The sequence below is a fragment of the Oryctolagus cuniculus genome, chromosome 18 (assembly GCF_051225735.1).
Source record: "Oryctolagus cuniculus isolate XC-2025 breed Fujian yellow rabbit chromosome 18, ASM5122573v1, whole genome shotgun sequence".
Classification (NCBI taxonomy): domain Eukaryota; kingdom Metazoa; phylum Chordata; class Mammalia; order Lagomorpha; family Leporidae; genus Oryctolagus; species Oryctolagus cuniculus.
The window spans coordinates 25,219,617-25,228,565 of NC_142884.1; the positions used below are offsets into that span (position 1 = coordinate 25,219,617).

At 43.5% G+C, this 8,949-nt stretch overlaps 1 long non-coding RNA gene across 1 annotated transcript; it reads right to left on the minus strand.

Annotated features, from left to right (window-relative positions):
• Positions 1–3,791: 3,791 nt before the first annotated feature.
• On the minus strand, positions 3,792–5,099 carry LOC149120869 (uncharacterized). The gene is made up of 2 exons (XR_016224732.1): positions 5,019–5,099; positions 3,792–4,067 (listed from the first exon to the last, which is right to left on the minus strand). It is a non-coding gene; the product is annotated as an uncharacterized LOC149120869 (long non-coding RNA).
• Between the last annotated feature and the right edge of the window lie 3,850 nt (positions 5,100–8,949).

Consider the following 8,949-nt stretch of genomic DNA (forward strand, 5'->3'; position numbering starts at 1 on the left):
GGTGGAGCCAAGATGGTGGAATAGTGAGGGCACGCACCGATAGTCCAGGAAAATTTAGTTTAATAAAAGTGGAGTTATGGTAGCCTCAGAAAAAGGATCAGGAAAAAACTGCAGAGGAAACTCTTCCGGATCGAGTGGCTGTGACTCGGAGGACCTACTGGGAGAACAAGGTCGCCCACCGCGCGGAAGCCGAGCTGCAGGAGCTGCATGGTCTGCGCGCCAGTGCAGGAAGGGGAGTGGATGTCACACAGACACCAGCAGGGAGAGCAGGGACGCCCAGGGCTCTGAGTCCACACATCGGTGCTGGAAGGGGAGGTGAGCTCAGTAACCTGAGACATTGGCGGGGAAATAGCGGTCAGAATCTAGAGGGGAGCGGGAAAGTTCACCAGACTGACTACAGGAGAGAAGGAAAAAAGGTGGGGGGGTACTGGTACAGAGGAGTTTCTCTCTCTGCCAACCTTGCAAAGGCAAGCAAGAGACAAAGAGCAGGCCTTCACTCTGGATTTAGATAACAACTAGGGAGAGCTAAGGAACTGAGTCACTACAATTCAGTAGCCTAGGCAACCCAGTGGGAGTCCAGAGGAGAAACAGAGCCTGCACAGACTCTTTGGGTAGAAGCCAGAGATCGGAAGCTAAATACCATCAATTCTGCACAGCAGTGCGGTGCGGTATTACTTACCTCCTAAATAAATAAATAAATAAAAAGGAGAGATTTACCACGCATAACCTGAGGGTGTCACCTTTGCACACCCGTAACCCAGAAGAACCAAGCAGAGCTCTCAGGCCACACCCATCTCAAGCCTCCAAGGCTTCTCCAACAGCAGGCAGTCCACTTAACACAGACATAGTATTAAAAAACACACACACACACAGTGACGAAAGAAGAATTAACTATGCCAAGCAACAAACACAGAAATCGAGGGAACAAGATCAACGATGACACAATGATGCCTCCAAATAAACAAAACACCCCAAGCCAAGATTATGAAGATGATGAGATAGAAGAAATGCAAGATATGGATTTCAAAAAATTTATGATAAGAACATTTAGAAGTTTTCACAACACAACATATCAAAACTTATGGGATACAGCAAAAGCAGTATTGAGAGGCAAGTTAATAGCAATAGGTGCCTATATCAAGAAATTGGAAAGGTACCAAATAAATGAGCTTTCAGCACATCTCAAGGACCTAGAAAAACTGCAGCCAAACCACACCCAAATCTAGTAGGAGAAGAGAAATAATTAAAAGCAGAGAAGAAATTAACAGGATTGAATTCAAAAAAAACATTACAAAAAATCAGCCAAGTGAGAAGGTGGTTTTTTGAAAAAATAAACAAAATGGACACCCCATTGGCCCAACTAACTAAAAAAAGAAAAGACCCAAATCAATAAAATCAGAGATGAAAAAGGAAATGTAACAACAGACACCATAAAAAAGAAATAAAAAGAATCATCAGAAATTACTACAAGGACTTGTATGCCAGCAAACAGGAAAATCTATCAGAAATGGATAGATTCCTGGACACATTCAATCTACCAAAAGTGAACCATGAAGACATAGAAAACCTAAATAGACCCATAACTGAAACAGAAATCGAAACAGTAATAAAGGCCCTCCCAACAAAGAAAAGCCCAGGACCAGATGGATTCACTGCTGAATTCTACCAGACATTTAAAGAAGAACTAATCCCATTTCTTCTCAAACTATTCAAACAATTGAAAAAGATGGAATCCTCCCAAATTCTTTCTATGAAGCCAGCATCACCTTAATCCCTAAGCCAGAGAAAGATGCAGCACTAAAAGAAAATTATAGACCAATATCCCTGATGAACATAGACGCAAAAATCCTCAATAAATTTCGCACCAATAGAATACAACAACACATCAGAAAAATCATCCACCCAGACCAAGTGGGATTTATCCCTGGTATGCAGGGATGGTTCAACATTCGCAAATCAACCAATGTGATTCACCACATTAACAGACTGCAAAAGAAAAACCATATGATTATCTCAATTGATGCAGAGAAAGCATTCGATAAAATTCAACACCCTTTCATGATGAAAACTCTAAGCAAATTGGGTATAGAAGGAACATTCCTCAATATAATCAAAGCAATTCATGAAAAACCCATGGCCAGCATCCTATTGAATGGGGACAAGTTGGAAGCATTTCCACTGAGATCTGGCACCAGGCAGGGATGACCACTCTCACCACTGCTATTTAACATAGTTCTGGGAGTTTTAGCCAGAGCCATCAGACAAGAAAAAGAAATTAAAGGAATACAAATTGAGAAGGAAGAAGTCAAACTATCCCTCTTTGCAGACAATATGATTCTTTACTTAGGGGATCCAAAGAACTCTACTAAGAGACTATTGGAACTCATAGAGGAGTTTGGCAAAGTGGCAGGATATAAAATCAATGCACAAAAATCAACAGCCTTTGTATACACAAGCAATGCCATGGCTGAGAAAGAACTGCTAAGATCAATCCCATTCACAATAGCTACAAAAACAATCAAATACCTTGGAATAAACTTAACCAAGGACGTTAAAGATCTCTACAATGAGAATTACAAAGTCTTAAAGAAAGAAATAGAAGAGGATACCAAAAAATGGAAAAATCTTCCATGTTCATGGATTGCAAGAATCAACATCATCAAAATGTCCATACTTCCAAAAGCAATTTATAGATTCAATGTAATTCCAATCAGGATACCAAAGACATTCTTCTCAGATCTAGAAAAAATGATGTTGAAATTCATATGGAGGCAAAAGAGACCTCGAATAGCTAAAGCAATCTTGTACAACAAAAACAAAGCTGGAGGCATCACAACACCAGATTTCAGGACATACTACAGGGCAGTTGTAATCAAAACAGCATGGTACTGGTACAGAAACAGATGGATAGACCAGTGGAACAGAATAGAAACACCAGAAATCAACCCAAACATCTACAGCCAACTTATATTTGATCAAGGATCTAAAACCAATTCCTGGAGCAAGGACAGTCTATTCACTAAATGGTGCTGGGAAAACTGGATTTCCACGTGCAGAAGCATGAAGCAAGACCCCTACCTTACACCTTACACAAAAATCCACTCAACATGGATTAAAGACCTAAATCTACGACCTGACACCATCAAGTTATTAGAGAACATTGGAGAAACCCTTCAAGATATTGGCACAAGCAAAGAGTTTCTGGAAAAGACCCGGGAGGCACAGGCAGTCAAAGCCAAAATCAACTACTGGGATTGCATCAAATTGAGAAGTTTCTGTACTGCAAAAGAAACAGTCAGGAGAGTGAAGAGACAACCGACAGAATGGGAAAAAGTATTTGCAAACTATGCAACAGATAAAGGGTTAATAACCAGAATCTGCGAAGAGATCAAGAAAGTCCACAACAACGAAACCAACAACCCACTTAAGAGATGGGCTAAGGACCTCAATAGACATTTTTCAAAAGAGGAAATCCAAATGGCCAACAGGCACATGAAAAAATGTTCAAGATCATTAGCACTCAGGGAAATGCAAATCAAAACCACAATGAGGTTTCACCTCACCCTGGTTAGAATGGCCCACATACAGAAATCTACCAACAACAGATGCTGGTGAGGATGTGGGGAAAAAGGGACACTAACCCACTGTTGGTGGGAATGCAAACTGGTCAAGCCACTATGGAAGTCAGTCTGGAGATTCCTCAGAAACCTGAAGATAACCCTACTGTTCGACCCAGCCATCCCACTCCTTGGAATTTACCCAGAGGAATTTAAATTGGCAAACACAAAAGCGGTCTGCACCCTAATGTTTATTGCAGCACAATTCACAATAGCCAAGACCTGGAACCAACCTAAATGCCCATCAACGGTAGACTGGATAAAGAAATTATGGGATATGTACTCTTTAGAATACTATACCGCAGTAAGAAACAATGAAATCCAGTCATTTGCAACAAAATGGAGGAATCTGGAACACATCATGCTGAGTGAAATAAGCCAGTCCCAAAGGGACAAATATCATATGTTCTCCCTGATCGGTGACAACTGACTGAACACCAAAAAGGAAACCTGTTGAAGTGAAATGAACACTATGAGAAACGGTGACTTGATCAGCATAGCCCCGATTGTTAATGAACAACTTAATACATTATCCCTCTTAGTATTTTTTTTGTCTGTTCTACTTAATATGACTGGTTTAATTCTGTAATTAATACACAGTTATTCTTAAGTGTTGAAATTTAACTGAAATGTGATCCCTGTTAAACATAAGAGTGGGAATAAGAGAGGGAAGAGATGTACAATTTGGGACATGCTCAAGCTGACTTGCCCCAAATGGTAGAGTTAGAAACATACCAGGGGACTCCAATTCAATCCCATCAAGGTGGCATGTACCAATGCCATCTCACTAGTCCAAGTGATCAATTTCAGTTCACAATTGATCATAATGAAAGGTCTAAGAGTCAAAGGGATCACATAAACAAGTCTAGTACCTGCTAATACTAACCGATAGAATAAAAGGGAGAGTGATCCAACATGGGAAGCGAGATACTCAGCAGACTCATAGAATGGCAGATGTCCTAAACAGCACTCTGGCCTCAGAATCAGCCCTAAAGGCATTCGGATCTGGCTGAAAAGCCCACGAGAGTATTTCAGGCATGGAAAGCCAAGACACTCTGGTAAAAAAAAACAAAAACAAAAAACCCTAAATGAAAGATCTCTGTGAGTGAGATCCCAGTGGAAAGAACAGGTCTTCAAAGAAGGAGGTACCTTTCTCTGAAGGGAGGAGAGAACCTCCACTTTGACTATGACCTTGTCTAAACAAGATAGGAGTCGGAGAACTCAAAAGGCTTCCATAGCCTTGGAAACTCATGACTGGAGCATAGGGAGATTATGATGCCATAAACAGGAGTGTCAATTTGTAAAGTCAACAACAGGAGTCACTGTGCACTTACTCCTCATGTAGGATCTCTGTCCTTAATGTGCTGTACAGTGAGATTTAATGCTATAACGAGTACTCACACAGTATATTTCACTTTGTGTTTCTATGGGGGTGCAAACTGTTGAAATCTTTACTTAATGTATACTAAACTGATCTTCTGTAAAAAAAAAAAAAAAGAAATTATCAATTCCCAACTTGACTCTCACTGGGATGAAACATGACAATAGGTCTGATCTGATTTCATCATCATTTAAAAAATCATTATTTTTTACTGTATGTTTCTGTGTGGGAGCAAACTGTTGAAATCTTTACTTAATGTATGCTAAACTGATCTTCTGTATATAAAGAGGATCGAAAATGAATCTTGATGTGAAAGGAAGGGGAGAGGGAGTGGGAAAGGGGAGGGCTGCGGGTGGGAGGGACATTATGGGGTGAAGCCATTGTAATCCATAAGCTGTACTTTGGAAATTTATATTCATTAAATAAAAGTTAAAAAAAAAATAAAGTATTTTTATTTTTATTTTTATTTTTTTGACAAGCAGAGTAGGACAGAGAGAGAGAGAGGGAGAGAGAGAGAGACAGGTCTTCCTTTTTCCGTTGGTTCACCCCCCAAGGGGCTGCCACGGCCAGCACGTTGCAGCCGGCGCACTGTTCCAATCTGAAGCCAGGAGCCGGTGCCTCCTCCTGCCATGCAGGTGCAGGGGCCAAGCACTCAGGCCATCCTCCACTGCACTCCCAGGCCACAGCAGAGAGCTGGTCTGGAAGAGGAGCAACTGGGACAGAATCCTGCGCCCTGACTGGGACTAGAAACCAGGGTGCCGGCGCTGCAGGCAGAGGATTAGCCTAGTGAGCCACAGGGCTGGCCAATAAAATCTTTTTAAAAAAAGATAAATAAAGGACTAGTACTGTGGTTCAACGGATTAGGGCCTAGGCCTGTGGTGCCAGCATCCCGCATCCCATGTGGGTGCTAGTTCAGATCTTGGCTGCTCCACTTCCAATCCAGCTCTATGCTATGACCTGGGAAGGCACTGGAGGATGGCCCGGGTCCTTGGGCCCCTGTGCCCATGTGGGAGGCCCAGGGAAGGTTCCTGGCTCCTGGCTTCAGGTCAACTCAGCTCTGGCCATTGCAGCTGGTTGGGCAGTGGACCAGTAGATGAAAGACCTCTCTCTCTCTCTGTCTCTCCTTCTCTCTCTGACTTTCAAATAGATAAATAAATCTTTTTAAAAAAAGATAATTAAAGTTTTAAAACTGTAGAAGGAATGATGGAAAAAGTGAACCTCACTGTAGCAAATTCAGAATGCCTGATAGGGCCTGGCGCTGTGGTGTTGCAAGTAAAGCTGCTGCCTGCAGTGCTGGCATGGCATACAGGTGCCAGTTCTAGTCCCAGCTGCCCCACTTCAGATCCAGCTCTCTGCTATGGCCTGGAAAGCAGAAAATGGCCCAAGTCCCTGGGCTCCTGCACCTGTGTGTGAAACCCAGAGGAAGCTCCTGGCTTTGGATCGGCGTAGCTCCAGCCGTCGCAGCCAGCTGGGGGGTGAACCAGTGGATGGAAGACCTCTCTCTCTCTGCCAACACGCACAACCTCAGTCTGATCATGAGAACATCAGGCCAAGTCAAACTGAACGTTCCTCTGCAGCATAACTGACCAGGACTCTTCAGAAGCATCCAGGCCATGAAGGAAGACTGAAGAACTGTCCCAGACTCTGGGAGACTAACCAGACAGGACACTGGAGGCAAGCTGGAGGCCTGGCTCACACCCTGGACCAGAAAAAGGAAACCAGTGGGAACACTGCAACACTCCGGTGAGGGCCAAGGACACTTTAGTTAGTACACTATCTTGCTCTGTAAACCACACACAGGGCTCTTTCTGCATGACCAATCAAGCACACGATGCACACAGCAGAGAGCATAGCTCTGGCCCTGCTCCGGGTGGATAAAGACCCCAGCTACTTCCTGTGACACACCTCTCTCCACACTGCTGCTTGCACCAACACAAACTCACATCCCAGGGCCCCAGTGAGGTGACCTGTGCTCACCACCTGGCACTGTCTGCTGCAACATCAGTTACCTGTGACAAATCAAAACACAAGCTCCCTGGGGCAGCGATTCTGAGATCACTGCGTCTCCACAGGCTGGCACAGAGAAGGATCAGTACATGTCGGCTAAGCCAACAGTGTAGGGGCAGCTGTGGGGAAGCGGCTGCTATGGTCCTCACTCTGCCCACTAGAGCACCCATTCGCCACCTCCCATTTGATCTCTATCAACTTAACCTTTCTACATCTCGCCTATGCTTTGGAAAGAAAATCATAGGAAACGGTATAGGCAGTAGAAAATCAGGAGAAACCAGTATTTAGAAGGAATAAAAATAAAATAAAAAGTCAAGATCAGAATAATATATTTTACATTTCTCTTGTTTGGATCTATCAGATATGCTACCACCATACTTCAAGAGTTATTTTAGTTTTTTAAATGTTTATTCATTTTTATTTATTTGAAAGGCAGAGCATCAGAGAGGGCAAGAGAGAGAGAGAAATCTTCTATCTACTGGTTCACTCTCCAAATGTCTCCAACAACTGGGCCTGGACCATGCCGAAACCAGGAGCCCGGAACTCCACTCAGGTCTCCCTCACAGGTGGCAGGTATTCAGGATTCGATCCACCATTTGCTGTCTCCTAGGGCACTAGCAGGAAGCTGTCCTGGAAGTGGGCAGCCAGGACTTACATCAGGTGCTCTAGTATGGAACCAAAGGTGCCCCAAGCAGTGGCTTAATCGGCTGTATCACAAGATCCATTCCTTCCAAGAGTTGTTTTAAAGATCAAATGGGGGGGGCGTGCTGTTGTGCAGTGGGTTAAAGCCCCAGCCTGCAGTGCTGGCATCCCATATGGGCACTGGTTCGTGTCCTGGCAGCTCCTCTTCTGATCCAGTTCTATGCTATGGCCTGGGAAAGCAGTAGAGGATGGCCCAAGTCCTTGGGTCTCTGCACCTGCGTGGAAGACCTGGAAGAAACTCTTGGCTCCTGGCTTTGGATCAGCTCAGCTCTGGCCACTGCGGATTTTTGGCGAGTGAACTAATGGAAGGAATGGAGTTGCTCTCTCGCTGACTATCTACTTCTAACTCTTACCAAAAAAAAAAAAAAAAAAAAAAAAAAATCAAATGAGGAAGTATATAGAGAACATTTACCCCACAGCTTAGACATAATCAATGTTCAAAAGTAGTAGTTATTTTTATTTTTACTAAGAAAGGTAGTATCTACACTACATCTAGATAATTACAGGGGGCAGGTGTTACGGGGTACCAGGTGGAGCCACCGTCTGTCTGTGAAGCCACCATCCCATTATGGGCACCGGTTCATTTCCAGGCTGCTCTACTTCCAATCCAGCTCCCTGCTGATGGCCTAGGAAAAGCAGCAGAATGTAGCCCAAGTGCTTGGGCCACTGCTACCAACATGGGAGACCCAGATGGAGCTTCCAGATTCCACCGGGCCCAGAACCAGCCATTGTGGCCATCTGGGGAGTAAGCCAGTAGATAGAAGATATTTCTCTCTCTCTCGCTAACTCTGACTTTCAAATAAAAAAATTACAAGGATAAAGTACAATATAGCAGTTCTAAAACTATTCACATAAAAAATACTTAATGAGCTTTTCTTTTTTAACAAATATTAGATTTCTAATAAGATAAAGTCAAATAACTGAAGAGAAATATCAATCTAAAATAACAGGTAAATCAGTCTCTCTCCACACACACACAATAAACACTAAAGAGATACCCAACTTTGCAAGTGAAAAAATGCAAGTTAAAACAAGAGATCATGTTCACCCAGCAAACAAGCAGAAATTAAAAAGCCTATTAACAGGGCTGGTGCTGTGGTGCAGCAGGTAAAGCCACTGCCTGCAGTGCTGGCATCACATATGTGTGTCAGTTCAAGTCCCGGCTGCTCCTCTTCTGATCCAGCTCTCTGCTATGGTCTGGGAAAGCAGTAGAAGATGGCCCAAGTCCTTGGGCCCCTGCAC